The sequence below is a fragment of the Sciurus vulgaris genome (assembly GCF_902686455.1).
Source record: "Sciurus vulgaris genome assembly, chromosome: 12".
NCBI classification, from domain to species: domain Eukaryota; kingdom Metazoa; phylum Chordata; class Mammalia; order Rodentia; family Sciuridae; genus Sciurus; species Sciurus vulgaris.
This window is the reverse complement of record NC_136473.1, coordinates 105,437,200-105,461,334: the sequence shown is the minus strand read 5'-3', so window position 1 is coordinate 105,461,334 and position 24,135 is coordinate 105,437,200. Positions and strand designations below refer to the sequence as shown.

Below are 24,135 nucleotides of genomic sequence, written 5' to 3'. Positions count from 1 at the left end.
AATCTATCAGTGAAAAGTTATCCTTATACAAAAATAAATAATAAATAAGAACCCTTCCATAGGGGATGGGGAGAAACTGCTTAATGGGCATGTGGCTTGATTTGGAGAGACAGAAACGTTTGGAATTAGAGGTGGCAGCGGAACCACGTTGTCCCTGTACTAAGTGCTGCCGAACGGTTCACTTCCCAGCGGTCGATTTTGTATTATCTCAACACCTTCCATGTGTTACGGGTATTTTAAACATAGAAAATGGTATACAGATTGAGATAAACTGCACAAACAACAGCCCAGCTCAGAAAATGACACCTGGGTGAGCTGAGGTAAGGGTCCATTTCCCATCGCCCACGGTCGCGCCCTTCTTTTCCACTGAGAAGTCACCACCACCCCCATGTCGGCTGTTCTCACTCTCATGAATTTCTTTAGTATTTTACTTCATATGTTTGCATCATTGAAAAATAAGTGGCTTTATGGTATATGGCTTTAGACATGAATAAATGCTCTTCATCTGTAGACATTCAATTTCCCTTTTCCATTACAGCTATGTTAGTGAGATTTATGAACATACCACATCTTCTTTAGCCACCGTGTGGATGGACATTCAGGTCATTTCTGTTCTCAGTCATTGCAGTGAAAGCCGCCGGGAGCATTATTGTTCGGCTCTGCTTGTGCAAGGTGCACGTGCCCTTCTACACCCAGGAGAATTTGTCGCCTGTGGCTCCAGAGCCACCACCCAGCTCCTCTGATAATGAGGAATGGAGATACCTTGTGACTCTGTCTGCGTTCCTTGGAGACATTTTGGCTCTTTAGGAACATGGCTGCCTCCTTTTTCCTGGACCCAATACCTTTACCAGTGGCCTGAGATTGTAGAAAATGTCACACACACTCTAATCTTCTATTGATATTTTAGTCAAAGAGTAACCCCTGAGTATTTTTCATACGAATTACTCTTGATCCAGATACCCCAGTCTGTACTCAGACAACTAATTCCTTTTAAGTCTATATACACAACCTTAATTCTATCCCTATTGCATTTCGCCTTATAATTTTTAGCCATTCCCATAGTCTGTGGGGATATTTTGCATTCTGGTTCTGCTATCCTAGCCGTACATTTCATAAGCATGCATCTTCAGCTAAATCCTGATAAAATAGAGAGGACAGAACCAAAGATGAGGCCCTTCAGTACACTGCAAAATGTCCTCGTGACATTGATGTGATCCACCATGATACTACTTAACAGGACAAGATGAACTTGGTCAGGGGTCTTGCTGTGTCTACAGTGCTTGGCTGATTTACATATCTAGCAATCTGATCAAAAATGGAAATAGGGTTTCCCCTTAAGCCTTGTTCTCATTAAACCCATGCAGCTTCTGGTGATTGCTGCCCCCCTTCCAAGACCCCAGAGTCCATGGGGATAACAACTCATCCTGGAATTTCTAAGGTCAGCATCACACTCACCAGCTTGCAAATCTGGAATCCACTTTCCTTCTAGAAACATCCAGATTTTTCTCATCTGTAGTCTTTGGGGCACTTTCCCTTAATCATTCTAAATTGTGTTTTTGTAAATGTTTTTAAGTGTCTTTAAATCCTGGCATGCAACTTGTCAGGTTTGGAAACTTTTAAAGCCTCCAGGTGACCATTTACATTTTGTTTATCCAGCTTGGGTGTCAAGAGTATTTTAACAATATTGATTCTATCATCTCCTGTTGAAAGATCTTGCCTGTTGGTGAAAAAACAAAATATTTAAGTGGTTCTCCTTCCTCATCTCATCTTCAGCCGTGCACAGATCCCCCAAGCACTGAGCTGTCTTCCTCGTTCCTCTGATTCAGGACACAGTGACTGAACGTGCTTCTGTTGTCCCTGACACTCTTCTGAAGCCTCTGCTCGCTCTGAGCTTCTGCCTTCCTGGCAGGATTCTTCAGGCTGGCGATGGTCTATGTATTTGTTATGTGTTTCTCCATCTTTTGTACCTGGTCTTCAAATATGAGTGCTGTGGGTAGCTCCACGTTATTAAAGGACACCATCTCCTTCTCTCCTTCTCATCAGAAACAGCCACCCCTGGACTCCTTCTAATGGGAATGAAGGGGGCCCAACGGACAAACAGTGGGGAAGCAGCAGGGTCATCTCCCTCCACGAATCTCCATCTGCACCAGCCCACCTCTTAGGGTGGGCTTCTTTCTCTTCCCTTCACCTGCATGGAGGCAAAGGATGTCAGAAGCAGAAGGAAACCTGAATTCGTGGATGCAAGAGAATTTTTAGCCTCCTTGAGGTCTCTGGTCCCAAGACTGGTAGGATTTTCTGTTGCTAAAGATACACATGGTTTCAGTTTAGGCCTGAAAATCAGTACCTCTTGTTCATAGAAGCCATTAAACTGTTGCATTTAGACCTCAAAAAGTCTATAAAATTGAACTGCAATATGTTGGGGGTGTAGCTAGGGAAGGAAGCTAGCTGGAACTATCCATCACTCATTTCTTCCCACACGAGAACTCGGTCTTTTCTATAATGGCTCATTATGAATAATGTTGCAACATGGGGCCCCTTATTTGGAGATTCCCTGACACCTAGGCCCCTTAGTCTGCTTACCAGTGGCCATGAACCGTTAGCAAGAATATTAGAGTAGATGAACGAAGCTGGGGAGCACTCCCAACATATCATAAGCCCTCCCTTTCCGGAACCAGACTCCCAGCCCTGAAACAGGAAGAGAGTCGGGACTTCCTGCCATGACTGGTGGAAGGGCCTCAAGAGAGCCGATGAGATAGTATTGCAAATCCCCTTGACCAAAGAGCAAACAAGGCTGCGTGATCTTTCCATGTGTCTGAGGGTGTTCCTATCTAGCAGGGGCTCACAATACGCTAGGGCTCCTTTCCTGCAGGCTAGAGAACTATATTTATTTTCTCACTCTCTAAATAATTTTTCTGGTCCATTTTCCTCCAATCCTGAGGAAGCCTGATTGAGATTTTATAAATTCAGTGTCTCCCATCTTCTCTCCCCAAGTCTGTTGCCTTCACCATCATTAAGAGATGCCCAATTCAGACCCATTTATACTCCCCAGCCCCTCATAGAGCCAATGATCCCTAAGTGCTAAACAGATTTGTCCTGGACTTGGAGTCTGAGCCTGTGGAGCAAGGCTCAGATAATTTAAGTGCCTCTTCTAACAGAAGGCAACTGGAATTCAATAGAGATAAATGTAAAATATTGAACTAGGGAGCTGAGGCATCAGCAGGGCAGGATTCTAAATGGAAAGGTTATGGCTGAATGACTAAGCAGAGGAGAGCGCACAACACTCTCAAGGAATTCTCACAGAAATACAAGTCCCCGGTGGACCCTGCCGAGCAGCATGGCCCAAGCAGAGCCACCGGGCTCAGGAGAAACGGCCGCTGGCTCGTCTCCCTCCCGGTGCAGACTGTCTGACAAGGGACAGAGGGACTTGGCTGGCTATGTGGAGCTGCCAGTTTTTAGCTGCTGTCAAGAGGAGTCAATTTTGCTTTTTCTCTGCCAGGCCCCAAACACCAGAAGTAAAACATCTAATGATAACCTGAGGCATTCCGTGCCTATGAGGAAATAAACACAAGCAAAAGCAAAAAACCAACAGCCTCTAGGGTTGGTTAATTCAATCAAACGCTGGCCCAGTTCCACGAAGGCGTCGATGGAATCAGCTGTTTGCCCAAACAGGAAGCACGATCAATCCTGTCACCCCATCTCTGCCAGCCAGACGAGGCCCCGGATCAGGCATGAAAGGCTCTCGTGGGTGTCTGCAGATTCGTCTTGCAAAGAGCCCTGACATAGGCACAAGCCTCAGATTCGTCCCACACGGCTCTCCCTTTTCTTTTCTTCAAAATCCATTTTCACAGAATTTACTGAAGGGCAAGGGCTTGCCCTCTCCTAGACAGACTCACCAGAGGAAAAAGAGAAAAAAACGCCAAGCAAATAGCAAAGGGTGAGCAGAGGACACAGGTCACAATTACCAAAGCTTCAACGTGCTCGAAGATTCTTAGGACACAGAAACCGCTTGCACCATTTTCCCTCAAGACCCTCCAGTACTCAGCGAGCTCACGGTTTCCCACGTAGGTGCCTCAGTTCTTCCGAATGGTCTGTCTCTTCACTGCTCCTCAATAACCCATCACCAGGTATTAGGAGACACACCAGTTATTAGTCTTGAGGACCAAAGGAATGACAGGTACACCATTCCTCCTTAGGAGCCCCCTCCAAGCCCACTCTGAGAGCCCCAGCCCCTAAGGAAGAGAGAGTATCCATCCACCGGACACGGGCAGCGTCACAAAGCTCTGTACAGTGTTGACACACATACTAAGTTCTTTTGGCTCAAGTTCCAAATTCGTTGCTGGGTTTTGGCGGCGAGCAGCGTGGAGGCTTCTGCTGGGAAATGCACGGCTGTTCGCGTGCAGGAAGGTAGAGCCAGGAGTGCTGGTACCGTCCCCAGGCGCTGTCTGCTGTCTGTTATTTTCTAATCAACCATGAGCAAGGGGCCCCTTCTGACACTTTGGCTTGGTTATAAAGGCCTCCTCTTGCATCCCTGTGTTTTAGCAAAGTGCTTCTCTCAGGCTGTGTCAGCCTTTTCCAAAGTTCACCAAACCCTGTGCAGGAATTAGGCTTGTTTGCCTTCTGCTGTTTCTGTCAAGACTGGTGTATGCCGAACCCTCCTTCAGCTCAAAATCAGTGAGCCTTTCCAACAGAGAACCTGCTGTCGAATTAGACTAAGATTAGCGAAAGTGCAGTTACTGCCCTAAACGTGCTCTCCAGGAGACGTGTACGCATCAACCAGCCAAACAGCAGAAGCCAGCTCTGCTCCCCGGGCCCCTGACCTTCCCAGCACCTGGCAGCTGGAAATGTGAAATGCACCTGCATCTTCCCCAGCAGAGCCCCTGAATCCTCCCGTGTCTCCCCTATCTCCCTGTCCACAGCCTCCTTGCCGCTGCAGGCAGGTGGGAAGTGGGCATCCGGGTCCACCAGAGACACCCTTGCCAGCCTTCCTCTGATGCTTCCTTGGGCCCCCTGTGCTTTATGGGATGGGAGAGAAGCCTCTCTTGTCAAGAGCTGCAGAAAATCTCTTGAGTAGTGGTTCTTTATTAATCCACTTAATCAGGAAATTACATAATTAATATATCAAAGGGGACCTAGAGGCCCAGAATATTTAAAAGGCATTTCATATTGGTTGTACATTCGCTGTTGACTTTAGATAACATCCCAGGACAGCTCCAGAATTTCCAGGTTGGAAGGGCCTAAGGGTGGGATTTGAAGGAGGGGCTTAGGGAACCCACCAAGGTTAAGTGCTGACTTCAGCTGGCTTTCCGGGAGGGAGCTTGGATGGAGATTGGGCCCCTCCTGAACACTCCCAATTTCTTGTCATTCTGAATCAGACCCTGGAAACTAGCTGGCCTTGGAAGGATGTCCATCCCTCGTTTCCTCTCTGCCTTGTTTCCCAATCTGTCTTCTCTTGATCTCAGTCAAGTCAAGACCGGCTGGAAGGCAGGGAGGCCCAGGCACTGAATTATGATGTAACATTCAAGGCTAAGAACTGGGATCACCTTTCTAGTTTGAAAGCTGTTGCTTTAGATGGTTCTGACCCACAAGAAATTCTGGATCTTGAGAGAATCACAAAAGTTTTGCTTTTTTTTTTTTTTTTTTTTTTCTTTTTCTTTTTACAAATCAGAACAAGGCGGTCCTGCGAAGCTGGCCCTTCTGTTTCTGAGGGTGCTGTCAGTCTCAGAAGGAGCAAGAAGGTGCTGGTTCTTTCTGGAGCTCCTGTCTTTTTATTCTTGCCCTCCCCACTCCATCTCCCCACCCCCTGCCTGGGGTGACATGGCTGAGTGGAAGTGGAGAGTCTACAAATGAGGCCAGGCAGACCGACGGAGGATGAAAGCAGTAGATTGACCTTTATAAATATACAGTATTGGATCTGAAAGGGCTCGGGCCTGGAAACTGTAACTGAGGGTGAAGGCACCCAATAGTAACGCCACCCCTGGAGATGCACCAGCCAGGGGGTGACTTCTGACCCTGGGAAAACTTCTCCCAGGAAGCACCCGGGGGGTGCAGGGAAACAGCTCCCACACACTCTTGTCTTTCTGGAGCGTGATTGCACGCTGCGTCTGAAAACACACATCCACGTTGACCCAGCGTTTCCTTCTAGGACTTGACCCTCCAAAGCCATCAAGGAAGTACAGGTTTACTGATAATGATTCCCACCAAAGAACTGTTAGGGATACTGAAAAATGGGAAATTATCCAAGTGTCCCATAAGAAGAGGTGGATTAAATGAACTCTGGTATATCCTTCAATGGAGTATTATGAAACTACTAAAAAATGAACTCTATTGGTTGACCTGTTCCTAAGTTGTTAGGCAGAAGATATTACTGAATGGGTGTGAGTGAATATAAATCAGATGCATACCTGGCCCTCCAAAGGGGATGGACAATCGGAAGAATAACAGAAAGGCTTTTAGTGGGAAAGAAGATTAAACCGTGGTCTGTTATTTGGTTTTATTTCCACAAAAATTCTTGTTGATTTTACACAAGTTCCAAATGACTCAGCCTCAAGCAGAGCAGGGAGAAAATAAAGAAGACTGCATTAGGTTGGGAACATATCCCTGAATAATCGGGAGTTCATTACAGACTCTTAGTACATCACAATCCAATTAATTCATTAGCTCTGGGCTTGCATTTTTAGTCTCCCCCCAGCTGCCAGCCTTTTACCCTGAGATGTGGTTTATTAGCAACCCCAAAATGGGGTGCGCATGGGAAATAAAAAGGAGATAGAATCCAAATGAATCGATTTTGCTACTTGTTAACAATGACAGACCAGGGTGGGCAGGGCGAGAGGCATGAGCATGAACAGCAGTGTTTGTGGCTTCCATCAGAGGCCCTGGTTTCCAGAACAGCCGTGTCCAACACACAACCAGCCTCAGCAGCAGCCATTGCATATGTACTTAAGGAGAACCCACTCCTGACACTGGGTGTCGCAGCCCCCAGGCTGTTATACTCCCATCTCCAGAGTTCCTGAGATCTCCAGGAATAAAGAGAATTCAGTCCCAAAGGGATTTGAATGGTCTGGATATGATGTAAGTGTGCCCCCAAAGGGTCATGTGCTAGAAGCTTGGTCCCCAGGGTTGGGAACTGGTAAACCATAGGTGGGAAGCTGGGTCACTGGGAAAGAGAGGGGATTAATGTTGATCTTGGGGAGGCAGTGGTTATAAAAAACAAGTCTGGTCCCTGAATCTCTGGCTTTCTGTCTCATCATGTGATCTCTTCTGCACATGGCTGGTTTCTTTTCTCCTTCTCTACCATGTTGTAATAGATTTAAGGGGACCTTGCCAGAGGTCAAAGAGATGGGGTAGAACAATCTGAGTCTTTTGATCTCTCAAACTGTGTGTTCCTTTCTTTATAAAATACCCAGCCTCAGATATTTTGTTATAGCAACAGAAAACAGGAATCCACCTCTTCCAACACTCTTCCCAACTTTTCTTCATAAACATGAACGCTACTGTCTCTGGGAAATCTTTGAGTGACACTAAGGCCCCTGATTAAAGGCCTATGGGACCAGAGAGCAGTTGAATGAGGCATACTCATGTTCCTGTTCCCCAGATTCAATCAACATTACACCTGGGTCTATTGCATTCCTCCATCATCCTACTCACTTAAACATCATGTGTGTACATTTTTTTGTTCACAAGGAGAAAACAACTCTGACAACTTAGTCCCTACGCTGTTATTTTTCCAAGTCGTCTTTAGGGAATAGAAACAGGAGGCATCCAACCACGGCTCCAGCTACGTTCTCTACTGAAATGTGGTCCCTCTGTCTGCCATCAGCCCCAGGGGTCTTCTATTCTTTCCACAAGACCTTTATGTGAGTTTTTATTCTCCATCCCTCAGCTAGCCTCGCCGTCTCTTACCATCTTTTCGATGCTCATAGTTGGTAGCCTCTTGTTACTCTTCCTGATCAAGCCATAGCATGAAAAATTTAAAACCTCAGTTCTCCCCCAAATCATCTCTGTGTGCAGCTATGTTCCATTATGTCTGGAACAATATTCAAGCAGAATTCCCTATGGGTATGGGTGGGCGGGGGAAGGACGGGTATCCTAGGCCCACATGCCAGTGACCAGCTGAGAGGTGTCCGTATGGAGGCTGAGGTCTTGGGACCTGGACAACCCAAGCAGCCCTGAGAAGTCTTCTCTCACACAGGACTGTAGCAGCCCAGGTGCTCCTCCCGTAACGTGTTAGGGGGAAATCTTAGATGTTCCTCTGCACAGTCAAATTGCGAGGCTGTTAGGAAAGGCCCAGAACCACAGCAGGAGACCAAGGGCAGAGCCATCAGGAGGCTAGCGCAGCCGCACGAAAAGCAACGCCATCTGGTGCTTATAGCACATCAAGAGCTCCTCCATCTAAGCGGCAGAAAGGGGGCCCCCAGGTGCCATTGAGGAGCCCTGGGAACCCTTTGCATCTGCTGCCAAATGGCCGTGGAATGAGGGGTGTTCTAAGGCCCTTTGCTCCACTCATCCCGGGAGTCTTTGCTGCTTTCTTGTGAATGAAGCAGAACAGATATTCTTTCTGGGTTTCTTCATGTCTGCTAATGCCTGTGGTTTAACGACGACAACAAAGTCAAGAAAAACGTGGCTGGAGAAAATAATGATTAAAATGCAGTTTGGATATCCCTTATTTCAATTTTCCTATTGCCTGCATGCCCCTAAGCCAGGCACGATTACAGGTTAGCAGGTGTATTTACAATAGCGTGAGCTTGCCAAAAAGCTCTCAGGGTGCTTGTGTGACCTTGCTCAAGGTGACATCAGCACCTGCAGCTGACATATCCCCTCCAGGCCAAGCTCTTGGGGTCCCGGAGCCAAGTGCCCCCGCAAGTGCCGCTGCGGACAGACGCATCTGAAGGACAGCTCGCAGGCCCCTTTTGTGTGCTGTTGCCCTCATTTAGTAAATATTTATTTAGCTGTCTGAAGTATGATGATGAATCACTGCTGTTCTCTCTTTAAACAAACAAGCCTGACCTCTGGGTTTTCTTTTCCTTGTTAAGAGCTGGTTCCTACCTGTTTCGTGTAATTGTTTAAAGAGCTCTGGGTCCACGCTCCAAGCTTGGTGGGCATTGCTCAGCAATCAATACCTCCTCTTAATAGCTCCATCCTCCCGTGGAGAGGATCCTTCACCTCGCGAGCATGCTCAGGTCTGACCCGCTCCCTGTCTCTGTCCGCCAGTCTCCAGGGTGCCCTTTGGCCCTGCCTGCTCGTGCCACTGAACGTGCCTTCCCTCTGCATAGCCCCTTGGTTTAACTTTGCTGAGTATCTGGAGCCTGTGATCAGTGCGTCCAGTCCCCTGCTTCCCATGCAGTCCTGGGTCAATCGCTGGAACCTCTGTAAGTCACTTGTTTCCCCTCACAGGCCCAGTGTAGACAAGAGCAAGGCTCAAGGGCTGGAGCTCACAGGAACACTCTCGCTGGGGACCTGAGACTTGAAGGAAGCCAGAGGGTTTCCCTCATGCCACGGGGGAAGAATGACTGCATGTTCAAGCTGCAGGTCATGTTGGCAAGAAAGAGTCTGCCTTCGTTTTGTTGCTGAGATGAAGTGAAAGTTCCTTATAAAGGTTACCTCTCTCTTGCTCTGTCTATTCAACTTCTTGTTATTATTATTATTATTTTCTAGTAAGAGGCTTTCTTCCCAGTTTAAGCACTTTCCTTCTACTTCCTGGCCAGGAACTGCCAAGGGAGAGCCCTTGGCTGACTAGGAAGGAAAAGAAACACAGGAGTTGGTGGGGGCGGGGGTATGAGAGAGGGCACAGAGAGGCAACTGGTTAACCCTCTCCAGGGACAGCAAAGCACCAGAGGAAATTTGCAGGTCAATCCACCTACCGTGGACATCCCCTTTTCCTCGTATTTAATTATTTTGCATGAGAGGTGACGGCTTCTGCAGATAGTGCCCAAGTGTCCCTCCAGAGCACTCCCAAGTACATTCCATGAAGTCAGTGTAACCCTAATGCCAAAACCAGACATATGTAGGAAATAAAACTACAGACCAATTTCCCTGATGGGCACAGATGCAAAAATCCTTAATAAAATATTAGAAAACCACATTCAAAAACATATTAAGAACATAATACACACTGACCAAGTGGTCTTCGTTCCAGGGACTTAAGGTTGGTTCAACATATGCAACTCGATGAATGTGATTCAACACTTACATAGAATTAAGAACAAGAACCCTGTCTTTGGATGTCTTTGATAAGATGCAGCAAACTTTCTTGTTAAAAATGCTGGAAAAACTAGGGATGGAAAGAACTTACCTCAATGTTATAAAGGCTATATACAACAAACCCAAAGCCAATATCATACTGACTGGAGAAAATCTAAAAGATTTTCCTCTAAAATCAGGAACAAGACAAGAATCTCCACTTTCAAAATCTCAAAACTCTGGCCAGAGCAATAAGGCAAGAAAGAAAAATTAAAGGGACATAAAATAGAAAAGAAGTCAAATTATCACTGACATCATGATCCTATATCTAGAAGACCCAAAAAATTCTACAAGAATACTCCTAGAGCTGATAAATAAATTTAGCAAAGTAGCAGGATACTGGATCAACACTTATAAGTCAATAGCTTTTCTATGCTCCATCATCTATTCAGCTGAGAGAGAAGTCAGAAAAACTATCCCTTTCACAATACCAGAACAACAGCAACAACAACAAACCCTGGGTATTAATCTAACCAAGGAGATGAAAGTTCACTAAAATGAAAACTCTAGAACACTAAAGAAAGAAATTGAATAAGACCTTAGAAGATGGAAAGACAGCTCGTGTTCTTGGACAGACAGAATTAATGTTGCCAAAATAGTCATACTACTAAAAGTAATTACAGATTTGATGTAATTCCAGCCAAAATATCAATAACATTCTTCACAGAACTAGAAAAAAAACAGTTCTTAAATTCATTTGCAAGAATAAGAGACTCAGAATACCCAAAGCAATTCTGAATAAGAAAAGTGATGCAGGAGACATCATAATACCCAATCTCAATTATACTGCAGAGATATAGTAGCAAAAACAGCATGGTGCTAGCATCAAAGTAGACATGAAGATAAATGAAGTAGAACAGGAGACACAGAGACAAACCCCCATACATACAGCCATCTGATACTTGACAGGTGCCAAAAATACATATGGGAGAAAGGACAGTCTTTTTAACAAATGGTGCTGGGAAAACTGGGTAGCCACAAGTAGAATAATGAAATTAGATCCCTTTCACCTTCCATAACAATCAAATCAAAATTGATCAGAGATTTAGGAATTAGATCAGAAACCTTGCAACTATTAGAAGAAGACATAGGGTCACCACTCCGTCATACAGATGCAGGCACCAACTTCCTCAACAAGACTCTTAATCAAAGCTCAAGAAATAAAACCAGGAATCAATAAGTGGGATGCCATCAAATTAAAAAGCTTCTGCACAGCAAAGGAAATGATTTAAAGAGTGAAGAGAGAGCCTACATCATGGGAAAAAAATCTTTATCTGACAAGGGATTAATATCTAGAATATATAAAGAACTCAAAAAACTCAATGCCAAAAAAAGACAAATAACCCAATCAATAAAGGGGCAAAGGAGCTAAACAGAAATTTCTCCAAAGAAGAAACACAAATGGCCAACAAATACCTGAAAAAACTTCAACATCTCTAGCAATCATGGAAATGCAAATCAAAACTACACTAAGATTCCATCTCACTCCAGTCAGAATGGCAGTTGAAGAACATGAATAGTAATAGTAAGTGCTGGTGATGATGTGGGGGAAAAGATGCATTCATTCATTGTTGGGGGGGATGCAAATTAGTATAGCCACTTTGGAAAGCAGTGTGGAAATTCCTCAAAACACTATAAATGGAACCACCATATGTTCCCGATAACCCACTCCATGGTGTTTATCCAAAGGAAATCAAATCAGCGTACTATAGTGATACAACCACTACAGTGTTTACAGCAGCTTACAATAGCCAAATTATGGAATCAACTCAAATGCCCATCATTAGATGAATGGATCAAGAAAATATGGCATATATACACAATGGAGTTTTACTCAACCATAAAGAGTGAACATGTGGGGCTGAGGCAGGAGGATCTTAAGTTTAAAGCCAGCCTCAGCAACTTAGCAAGACCCAAAGCAACTTATGGAGACCCTGTCTCAGAAAAAAAAAAAAAAAAAAGAATGAAATAATGGCATTTGCCAGTAAATGGATGGAAGTGATAAAATCATGCTAAGTGAAATAAACTAGATTCAGAAAATCAAAGTTTGAATATTTTTTCTCATCTGTGGAAGCTAGAGCAAAATAAGGAAAAGAAGAAGGGATCAGATATCATAAGATACAGGCAAGTTCAGTGGAGTGGAAGTAGGAGAACAAGAGGTAGGGAGGGAGGAAGGAAGGGCAAGGGGAAGACATGGGATGGATCTAACAGAATCACGTCACGTTCATATATACAGGCATCAAAGGGAGTTTCGCCTTTATATGAAGAAAGAACGAATAAAAAATAAATAAAAGGTGTGCAAGGAAAGACAGTAGAGGAGGGAGAACTGGAGGAGGAGGGATGGGTTTTAAATCAACCTCCTTGTATGTATAATTTTATCAAAGTGAACCCCAAAACTATGTATAATTATAATTCTCTAAAAAACAAAGTTTCCTCAAAGCAGATCTCCTACTTTCTGCCTTCCAGGCCCCAGCAGGTGTCTATCCCACCCTTATGCACACTCAAAGAACCCCCGGGTCTGTCCCTGACAGATCCAAAAAGTCAGTCACCAAATACTCACTGAAGTCTACAATTTAGCCTAGCTGATGCCAGGCAAGCTGTATATGACTGAATCTGTTTTCAAGCAGCCTGCAGTATAAATGTGGGGACAAGACAAAGACAAATGTGACACAGAAAACTAGTATAAAACCATACATCACTCAGTGATGAAATTTGTGGGTTTTGCAGTTTTGTTTTGACCGGTACTCATAGAATTGTCAGCGATCGATTAAATGCTTGCTAGTGATATCAATATGTCATCAAAATTAATAGTACACGGTGACCGAGCTCCATTTATTCACTCATTCAACAAATACTTATTAAGCACTTACTCTAATGATATTTTGCACTTACAAAGAACTTTACAGTTTGCAAAACACTTCCACAAACCCTGGCTCATTTGATTCTTATTAGGCAGGCAGGTTTAGAGATGATGAACAGCAAAGTCAGAAAGATGAGGTGCTTCTCCAGGTTACCAAGGTTCTGCTGCCAGGCCACCCTCTAAACCTCGCCAGAGACAGTGGATGTAAGTCTGAGTCGACAGCATGGGTCCCCCTTCCAGGCTTATGCGTTCTACCTGCCCCCACCTTCCATACGTGAAGGATGAAAATGCTGTCCGCTGGTACTAAAAATAGGAATCCTTGGGATTCAGGTAGTAAGTTTCATGCAGATCTGCACACATACCTTCCTGGCCCTTAAACTTTGCTTCTTTCGTCTTTTGTCATTGACCCTTGAAGAAGGTCAAACTGCTGATTTGTGATCTCTGTGAGTGTCTCCAGGGGCCCAGGGTGAACTTTACAAAAGCACCTCAATTTCAGACTGAGGGTCACGGTCATTTGCACAACTTCCCATCCTCCTCACTCCTTAAACTCTGATTAAAATGGTGATTGAGGCCGTTGGGTGGGGAGGAAAGAGGCAGGGGTCTGGGCTTTGTATGCAGCTTAAAGAGGGAGCTGCTGCCTCATTTGGACAGGGGGTGCGTGTGGACACGCAGGGTGGATGTACTGAAATGAATGGATTTTATTGCTTCATTCAGTGTCATGACTGACCATGTCCCAAAGGGCTGGGATACTAAGATTGATAATTAAAGGTCCCCTACACATCTCAGTCTGGGTGCCTTTCCAAACCTCAAGCTTGAGTTGACCTTCTCCTCCTCCTCTCTTCCTCCCCTCCTCTCTCTTTCCCTCTTCTTTCTTACATTTCCCCCCTTCTTCTTCTGTCCCATCCTCCTCTTCTTTTTTTCTATTTTTCTTTTTAAACTCTAAAAACAAATTGCATACTAGGCTTTTGTGTTAAGAGAAAACCCAAAGCCTACCCCCAATATTTCCTAATTCTTCATTGTTTTCTCTCACCACTTTCTAAAACTGAGACATCTCTTTCCTCACTTGACACAGAATCCTTTGGTGTTTCCAGTGGAGACTCCTCCTCCCACTTCTCTTATCCAGTGGGACCCAGGGATGGCGCCGGCATTCCTGAGTCTCATGTGGATGTCCTGTCTCACGGATGTCATTTACTGTCCTCCAGAGTCACCCCCACTTGGAATTTGAGCACTTCTCCTCTTTACTTGGACCTGTCATTATCCTGGGTGGCTCCACTGACCATCTGGATGACCCATGGAAAACCTCAACCTCAAAGTTTCTTTAGCTTCTCACATAAAAACCCACCATGTAGATCATGACTCCCACTCCATTGGGGAAGTTTTGGGGGCATAGGGCTGCTTCCCTGTAGAACATTCTCCCCCTAACCACACACTCCTCTCCTTCTTGCTCTTTTATGCCTTCTCTGAGCCCCGTTTTCTTTTCCACCTGGGTGAGAGGATGATGCTGGAGCTGATCTTTACCCCTCCCTTGTGCACCAGGCTGAGTGTCTCCATCTCCATTTGACAGATGGAGAAGCTGCCGTCTAGAGAGGTCCAGTGAGTCCCTCAAGGTCGCACACTTAGCAAATGTGGTAGAAAGATGGCAAGTGCCCCAGAGTTTGCACTGCCCACCATAGGCTGAGAGCCTTCTGCTCTGCCCTCTCCATGGACCCCCTTAATGCACGCTTCACCCTCTTTTCAGCCAGACCTTACCATTTTCCCAGAGTCCAGGGGACCCTCCTGTGAGAACCTATACACCAGCCACTGAATACTGTTTTCCTTTAAAAACAGAACCTCCCACAAAGCAAAGAAGGAAGCACATGCCCTATAGTGACCTGCAAATCCCCTGGGTGACACTCCACCTGCAGCCCCAGTGTGAAGAGGGCCCCCACTTCCAGCAATCTGCTCCGTGTCCACACCATCCACACCCCCGCTGGACAAGACCCAGTACCACGGGTGGGGTACCACCCATCGCCCTGAGGCAGATGAGCCCACTCTCGGGTCAGCAAAGTGACATCAGCCTGACCCAGCTGCCTCAGTTGGTGTGAGGAGCATCCAGCAGCACTTCATTCATTCATTCACACGTGCCTTGATCACCCACACTGGGCAGTGAGGATTCTGCAGAGAACAGGGTGTCTGCAATGGGCAACATGTTAGCTGCTCACTGTGAGGCCCATTTCCAAATTTACTGTCCAACAATGCAAGTGAAAGCAGAAGAAGTTCAGGAACATTAGCAGAAAATGGATCAAAGAAAAGCAATGGCTGGATTCTACCCCTCTTGTTGGATCCTGATAAGGTACCAGGAGAGGGAGGGCCAGGGAGGCGAGTCACTTCAGTGGCCATAATGGGCCTCGCCCATCAGCATAGTGCAAAAAATGCACTATGCTATTTATAGAAAACTTAGAAACTATAGAAAAACACTACATTGGAGGTTATGTATGTACCATATAATGGGTACTTATACTTATTATATACAATTCATAGAGGATGCAGGTCTCTATCTAAATTGATATCTTTATCTGTAGCTCCCAACATTTGATGTAATCGTTTGACCATTTTGGTATGTTCTCTTCCTGTATGACTGTCACACTTCTCTCTTTCTCTAGAACCTAGAACTATCCATATACTCTCTGGGTTCTCTATGACTGCAGTCCAGAGCTTTTCACCTGACCTGACCTCCCTCACCTTAATTTAGAATTTCCTAAGTGACCTTCTCTTTTGCCCAGGAAGGCATGCCTTAAGATAAGAGGCTTAATTTTAATAGCTTAAGTTAAGAGGTTGACAGTAAAATACCTTGTGATTCATCCTGGAGCCAAATGCATTTATAGATCATCTTGCATGTGTTTGTTGGCAATTTTTGGTGATCCAGAGTGATCATCTGGCCAGCGTGCCTAGGCAGGGACTGGCCAGAGAGGTTCTTAGTGAGCCCTGCAATGTCGGGAGAGTGTGTTCCCCTGGCTACACTGTGGCCCCTCTTCTCTGACTCTTCATAAGGGGGAGAAGTTTGTGTGCCTGGGATCTGATCTCTTTTGTAGCAGTGGAAGACGCTGCTCTTGCTGGGATGGGAGCCCACCCTTCCCTCATGCCCCTACTCCCTTTCTGGGCAGCTGCTGGAGGGATTGGGAGAGCAGGATGGTAGGTGGATAATGAAGATCCTTGCTGCTGTTTTCTGGAGAAGGACTGGCTCACCTAAGCAAAGTAAGATGGAAAGGAGTAACTGGAGAGTGGCTTGTCACACCCACCCAGCCTGACAGCCGGACAGGTGAGTTAGCAAATGCTACATTGTAAGGAATTGCAAGTTATTTTCTGCAAAGTGGGCAAAGACTCTGGGATTAACGACTGTACAGCGTGATAGATGTTGCTAAAGAAAGCCATAAATTACCAGCCATAAACCTGGCAAAGCTTATCTGATTGTATGATGCAGTCTGGGGGCTGGCAGACTCCCAGCCCAGGCTGGGGGCGGAGGGGCGAGGGTGGGAGTTGACGCCGGAGCTGGCAGTGCATGCCGCTGGCCGCAGGGTACAGATGGTGAGCTTGGCAGGCACCCAGCGCTGGAGCCTCTGGAAGCAGCAACGCTGCTGGACCAGCTTTGCCTTTCTGAACTGCAGTCCTTGATGAGAGATGCTAGAAAATCCCAAACTAATCCTTGGATATGATCCACAGAAGGCCCAGCCTCCTAGCCCCTCACTGGCTGTGGGATGCATGGCCACGAGGACTTTCCTCAAATATGAACCATGAGATCAGATCCCAGTTGCTTTTCCTCTCGGGCCTTGAAAAGTAGGGGTGAAGAGAGTGCCCAGCATGGTTTCTGCTCCTGACTTCCTCAACCAGGGATCCCAACCTGGTCAGGTCTATCCACATGTGACCATGGCAAGGACCCTCAATCCGTGACCATGGCTCTAAATGTTGACCCCTCCCCATCCAGACCCCGGTCCTGTTCTCACATCCCCAAGCCTTCCCCCGGCTCCCCAGCTGGGGCCACATCCCTTCCCTTCCTCATTTCCTGTGTGCCACTGTGGTTTGGGGAAAGGGATAAAGCAATCAAAATACAGAAGACAGAAGGAGAAGCGAAGAAAAGGAGGGTCACCAGAGGGAAGGGAGAATAAGAAAGCAGGAGCGGGTTGCGTGGGGAAGCAGGCAGGATGGCCAGGAGTAAGAGGACGCTCCACCTCCCAGGTCCTTCTCCCACTCCCACCACCAGCGTCCCAGCAAGGACGACACGGAGGAATCCCCCGGGGGAGATGTGAGTTGGGGAGGCGGGGAACTGCCTTCTGCCACCCCTCCCGCTGCTACCTGTGTGCACAAGTGCGTGTGATCACACACACATACATTAACTTTTTACACACATGCTTTTCAAAAAGTGTCTGCTTGCTTAGTGATAAACAGCAGAAGATGGTGGTCTCTTGTCCTGCCTCTCCTAAGTGCAGAAGGTTATGTGCCTGAGCGACATGACCCTTGCATGAGGAGCAGAGAAGGCAAACTGCTTCCTGCAGGGCTGATGGTCCACAGAGGCATGGAAGGCAGGCCAACGGCCAGCGAAGACACAGCTCTGCACCAGGACAGAGGCTGGCACGAGGCTGGCTGCAGCCTTGGTGTTTACTGAGTATGCATTGTGTGTCAAGCACCATTCCAGGCATCAGGGATTCCGTGCTGGACAAGATCGAATTCAGTAGCTGAGCACATTGGAGACGCTGTTGGTGCTACTGGCTAATATTCTAACAAGTCGTTCTCACTCCCTGACTTCTGGAGACCTGGTAGGTGTTATGGTTTGGATGTGAGGCATCCCCCAGAACTCCTGTGTTAATGCAGAAGTGTTTGGAGGTGATATAATGAGATTATGAGATGCAACCTAATCAGTAGATTAATCCATTTTGTGGACTAATAATTTGAATGGCTAACTGGGTGGCACTGTAGGCAGCTGGGGCATGGAGGAAGTAGCTCACTGGGGACCTACTCTTGGTGGTTAATTTCTTTTGCTGCTGGCTCCTCTCTCACTCTCTCTGCTCTCTGGCTGCCGTGAGCTCTCCTCTGCCACATCCTTCTGCCATGATGTTCCACCGTCACCTTAGGCCCAAGGCAGTGGAGTAGGCTGACCATGGACTGAGGCCTCTGAAACTGTGAACCCAGAATAAACTTTTCTTCCTCTAAGTTATTCAGGTCAGTTATCTTGGGCACAGGGATGAAGAGCTGACTACCACAGTAGGATTGCACTTTCTACCCCCTCGTGTTTGTTGGGGCCATGTGACTTCTGATAGAGGTGATCTGGGTCACTTCTAGATCAAAACTCATTCCATTGCTAATATGAGGCCTTCCCAAGCAATTCAAGCCAGTAGCTTTTCTATTAGCTTGGATCTATGGGTGACTAAAATAAGTCTGCTGGCTGACTTGCAATGGACATGTGGCATGAACAAGATAAAAAAGAAAAAAAACACACAAAACAAACACTTCTGTTTTTAAGCAATGTGAGTTGGGGGGGCATATTTGTTACTGGAACATAAACTAGCATGGCCTGACTGATACGCTCCCATGAGGAGCCAAGACATTTATTGAGAATCTATTTTGTGCGAGGCCTTGTGCCAGCCATGGTGAATGGACACAAACCTGCTTGGGTGCTCATCTCTACCCTCAGTTTGTCACATCCTGGAGGAGGAGCTAATTGATGCACCTGGGGAAGAAGCTAACCCTCATTTTAAGCACATAGATTCTCAATGAATGTGTTGACAGCTGTCGGGAGAGTATCAGCAGAATAGGGTGCATTGTGGGAGAGAGTTAGATGATCCAAACTCAAAGGAGGAAGAGAGCGGAACAGCTGGCTGGCCAGGGAAGACCTCGCGGAGAGTCTGGACTGCAGGCTTGATTTGAGGACAAATCAAGTTTAAGGAGGTGAGCAGAGGTGCCTGGCACACCCCGGGCGGGAGGGAGTCTGAGGCTCAGGGCACGGAGGGCCGGGGAGGGTGTGCTCGGGGTAGTCAGAGGAAAGAGCTGCCCACTCCCGCAAAACAGGAGGATGATTCGAACCTGTATGGAATCTGCAGATGCTGCGGGAAGACCTCTCAGGAGAGGGAAAGGAAGGGGTGGAGAGAGCAGGTGCCTGGGTCTGCCCGGCCACTGGCTGCTTTTGGAGAGCTCCTCGCTGGGGAGCTGCGTCTCCAGCCGGCAGCCGTTTCTCCCCCTCGTTCCCTGCAGAAGGTAATAACCTGTCACCAGTGCAAATAAAGTCTGATTTACATGAAATTTAATGCTAAGCGTTTTCCTTTATTCCCCGCCCTGTGGAGGCAGGGCAGCCGTGCTGGCACAGCTGGCCACCGAGTGCAGCGGCAGGGCGTCACTGGATAGAATCTGAAGAGAAATTCCTTTTCTGTGACAGGGCCTACTGCTCTGGGCGAGGGTCTCAGCTGACTTGGCAATCCCCCACCTGTTTTTTCTTGAAGAGGTGATGGAGAGGGTTGGAGACAATGGGGGCAGAGGAGGAAGTGCTGTAGGAATTCACACAGGTGTCCTGGCTCTGGTCCTCCATCTTCAGCCTCAGCATGATGGCAGCTGAGTGTCAGAAAGCAGCTGTGGCCTCTGTCATCCTACCACTCACAATTAGACTCTCTCTGAGGACCAGCCAGAGCTGACACGGCCAGCAGCGTCAGAGACACGGCCACCGCCCCTCCAGAATGTGCAGCTGGGAAGTTGGATTCTCCCATGCAGAAGGTTTTCTTCACCCACTTCGCCATCCCCAGCTTCGTGCAATGTCCTGTCCTTTGCAATGATCACCCCTTCTCTTACCTATTCTATAAGACCTGGCAGACATGCCACCTCTGCCGTGAAGCCTTCTTAGACTCCCTGCCAGGCTCCCATCCCAGGTGCCCCCAATGCCCCCATGCCCCTGTTTCCCCTGCACTGTGGGGCTGTCCCAGCGCACATCACCTCCCTGGATGGAGAGTAACTGGGTGCTCAATCCTAAAGGCTCTGGGTCCAACCCCTGTGACTAGGAAGGAACGGCCCTCCACTCTTTCTCAAGCATGTCCCCGGGGGTCTCAACTCATCCCCACACTGGGGGGTGCAGTGAGGGACCCCACAGCTTTCTAAGCTGGCAAGGAGAGGAAATTCCCGCAGAGGGCTAAGCATAGGTGAAGTCTATGAGTGAGGGGGCCCATCCTCCTCCAGAGGCAAGAAGACTCCAGGGAGGAGCTGGGGACAACAGCCTTCAAAGAATTGGACAGCTCCCTCTGCAGGGTGCCAAGTCCGTTTTCTGCTGCTTTTCTTTCTCTTGGTATTCTTCTTTTAGGGGTTTATCAAGTCTGGGAGAAGTCTTTTGTTTTTTTTTTGTTGTTGTTGTTTTTTTTTTTTTTTTTCTTGACCAACTGGCCTGAAGATGCTCTCTCTTATTTCCACCTGACCCCACGATAGTTCCATTCTGGGACCTGCTTCCCAACACACAGGGGACACTCAATTACCCTTTCTGTGATTTACACCAGGCCATGCTGGGATCCTGGGCTGCCTTTCCTTTGATCCTCACTGGGCCTCTGCCACCACCCCACATGGCCTTGGTCATCACAGATGCTGAGGGAGTAGATATGGTTTGAAGGGCTGGGGAGGAGGAGGGGTGGAGACCCACGGGCTGGGGAGGGGGCTGGTAGTCACCATGCTGGCTCTGCCCTTGTTTCTGTGTTTTTTTTTTCTTTTGCTGTGCTGGGGATTTGAACCCAGGGCCTTGTGCTTGTGAGGCAAGCACTCTACCAACTGAGCTGTATCCCCAGCCCTGGCTCTGCCTTTTATAGGCACATGACCACTTAAGTGCAGGACCACATGCAGACACGGCGTTTTCAGAATTGATGGCACAACACTGTCACACACATTGGCCTTTCTTGTCCTGAATTTGACTATCAGCCTCAGTAGAGAAACACCAGCAGCTACTGCCCCCAATGCTGTGTCCCAGAGTTCATTAGAAATGAGTTTTACATTTTCCTGTAGGGGAAGATTATCCATGCCATTGCTCATGCAGATAACAAAGAGTAGGTTGTCAATATTCCACATGCCAATTGTGTGACCTTGAGCCAGTCACTTTGCCTCCCTGAGCCCCAGCTTCCTTCTCTGTAATACAAGGGTACATTGCCTTGGAAAGTTGTGGAAGCAGGAAAAGAAGACAGAGTGAAGATCTGACTGCTGCCGGTGCGGGTCAGGCCTTAGCCATTGCTCTTAGTCACGAACGGACCTCGGCTTCCCATCTATAGCCGCGTGTCTGGTCGAGTACGCCTTGGCCTCTAGGTGAGTCTAATAGGGGTCACTTGTCAAAGGCAGGAGGTGGGGGTGAGGGTGGAGCAGGCCAGCCAGGGGAAGCTGGAGTGGACTCAGTAGAAGCTGAGGGCAGAGAGGGCGGGGGCAGCTTACCTCCATGGATAACTAGATAATGGGAAGATGAAGGGCCGGCAGAGAAGGTAAGCGAGATTGATAGGGAGATCAAGAAGGCCAGGGAGGCTAGGCGATGCAGGGGATATAAACAGGCTGAATAGCAACAGGACAGACGCTCTGGATGGAAAGGGCCATAAAACAGAAGAGACAGGAAGCATAAACAGCGTAAGTGGCCCAGTGGATGGCCCGCAGAGAGAGGCAGGCTTTGCCTGGGCAGCGGGGAAGGAGGGCACACTGCCTGTGGACCCGGAGCAGAGGGCTGTGAGGAACCAGCCGGAGCCCCAGGTGTGCTGCCTCGCCTAGCTCTGCCCCAGCGGCTTCCTGAGGCGATCCCGGAGCCCAGCCAGTTAGGAACTAACAAAATCCTGCCGGGATTTCGACACCTCTTCTGCACTTACCATTGAGAGGGATTTAAATGAGAGGCAGCCTGGCAGTTACTGCATAACCCCTGTGGCCGAGAGAGAAAGGACTTGTGCAGGCCCTGGTGCCCGAGCCAGGTGGCAGGGTGGTGGGGACCCAGGGGAGCTGGGGCCTGTCTGGGCAAAAGCCCCCTCTCCTCTCCTGCCAGGAACCCCTGCCATCATGAGAGGTCCTGCCTCAGCCGGCCAGACCACGGAGGGGCCAGCGAGGGCCAGGAAGCACGCCCGCCACCACTCAGTTTATCCAGATACTTCAACTGAGCATCAGAAGCTGCCTGAAGATCCTTCCTTGTGCAGAGACACGAGGCCCTTTATTCAGTGCCAGAGGATGATGGCTCTTCTCTCCCTCCTTCCCTGGGTGCCCCACCCCCCTCTTCCTGAATTTAAGGGTTATTAAATTTGGAGCCATCATTCCACGACTCAGGCATCTTGTCAGGGCTGTGGGGTGCTGCAGACAGTAGGGGTGACGGGGATCCAACGGTGGACAAAGAGTTTGCTGGTGAGCTTGGCAGGGAGCAGCTGGACCATGAGCGGTTCAGCAGGAGGAGGTGAGGAAGGCTGAGCAGGGGCAGGCTGGGTACACCCAGTGGCCACAAGCAGACCACCAAGGTGGAAGCAGAGGGCTCCGGAGAGGATTCCTGGACAAAGAGAAAGGAACGGTAGTTTGGATGAATGCCATGCCAAGGTCAGGAACTGGAGCTTCATCCAGCATCAGAAATAACCCACTGAGGTTTTAAGAAAGTAGAGACAAAGTCAGTTTGGAGTAGTGGAGTGTGAAATGACAAGGACACGGGGCAGGAGGCAGAGGGGCAGGTCCTCAGAACTAGGAGGAGAGGGCCAGGAGCACCCTTGGCCTCTCCTTGGCTCCAGTCCTTCCTCCTTGGGAAGCCCGACTTGGATTCTTATTTGGGGCAGGTTTCGCCCTTGATCCTTCCGTTCTTCTCCCTCTCCCTCCCTTTTCTCCTTTCCCTTCCCCTTCCTATTTGTCCCCATGGCAACCCAGACACATTAAAAGATACTGGGGTCCAAACAGCATGAGGAAAGGAGAGCAAAGCAAGGGACTGAGAAGAAGACTCTACCATCAAGGCACCCGCCTGCAGAGTGGACCCCAAGAACTCTTCCGCCTGACATCCAGACATTGATTCAGGCAGGCAGCGGCTAGGGGAGAGAAGGTGGGAGGTGGCTCTGGCAGCTGATGCAAGACAGCTTGACACTCTTATTTGAGGTGTGGCCAATTATTTTGACAATTCTGTCTTGCCATGTCAGTTAAATGTTGTGTGTTGTAGCAACCTGACTTCTCCCCAAAGACGGCAGGGGCTGGAGATAGAGGCCTACCTTTCCTGTGTGCCCCATGGCACCTGGCACACTGGGTAAGAGCTCAGAAATACCATTTGAATAAATGAATGAAGCCAGACACTATACCTGGGGGGGTGTCTATTTGCATATGAAATGTGATTAACTTTTCCCAGAGATCCAAGGGAAGGCTGTCATTCAAAGTAATGCCTCGGCTGATTCTCCCTCTGCTTGAAATATCCTTTGAACTTCTCTTGGAATTATCTTTAGGGCTAGTTAATGAGCCACACAAGAATAGCGGTCTTACTACATTATAATCACCGGTGCACAAGGAATCAGCCCGCCTTCCGTAGCTTTCAACCTGGGAAAGCTTGTGGGACTCTTTGCCCACCTTCAAGGAAACCCTTTTGTAACTTTTTTTACCTTCAAAATTATCCATCATATTTTGACCGAATCTTATCCACATAAGGGGAGACCAGTGTGTGTACCTGAAAACCAGGAGAGCCTACATCACCGCGGCCCCCCAACCCTTAGCGGCATGTGGGCCTCTTTAAAGTCTCACTGCTGCCTCTCTCGTGTGAGGGAGGGAGGTCCCCTATATGCTTACAAGAAGAACAAAGGGTTTCAAATCCTCAGGAAGTCTCAGCTTTGAAAACAAAAACTGAGGGAAAGGTGCGCGGTTGTGAATGAGGTAAGTCCTTCCGGTTTCCAAATGGGAACCCTGCCAGCCCAGCCATTAGGACCAAAGCTCAGTGGCATGAGCCTGAGCCAACAGCTGCCTTGTAAAAGCCCACAGAAATCCCTGCCCGGTGTGGGGGTTCACCCAGCCCTGCAAGACCACTGCTGCAGGAGAGGCGTGACCCTATCTGAAGGCTGGACTCCGCATCTGCG

At 47.9% G+C, this 24,135-nt stretch overlaps 1 long non-coding RNA gene across 1 annotated transcript in view; it reads right to left on the bottom strand.

Moving 5' to 3' along the window:
• The window catches only part of LOC306641728, a 222,184-nt gene that overhangs the window by 28,318 nt on the left and 169,731 nt on the right, over positions 1-24,135 (bottom strand). The gene's annotated exons all lie outside the window — the stretch shown is intronic.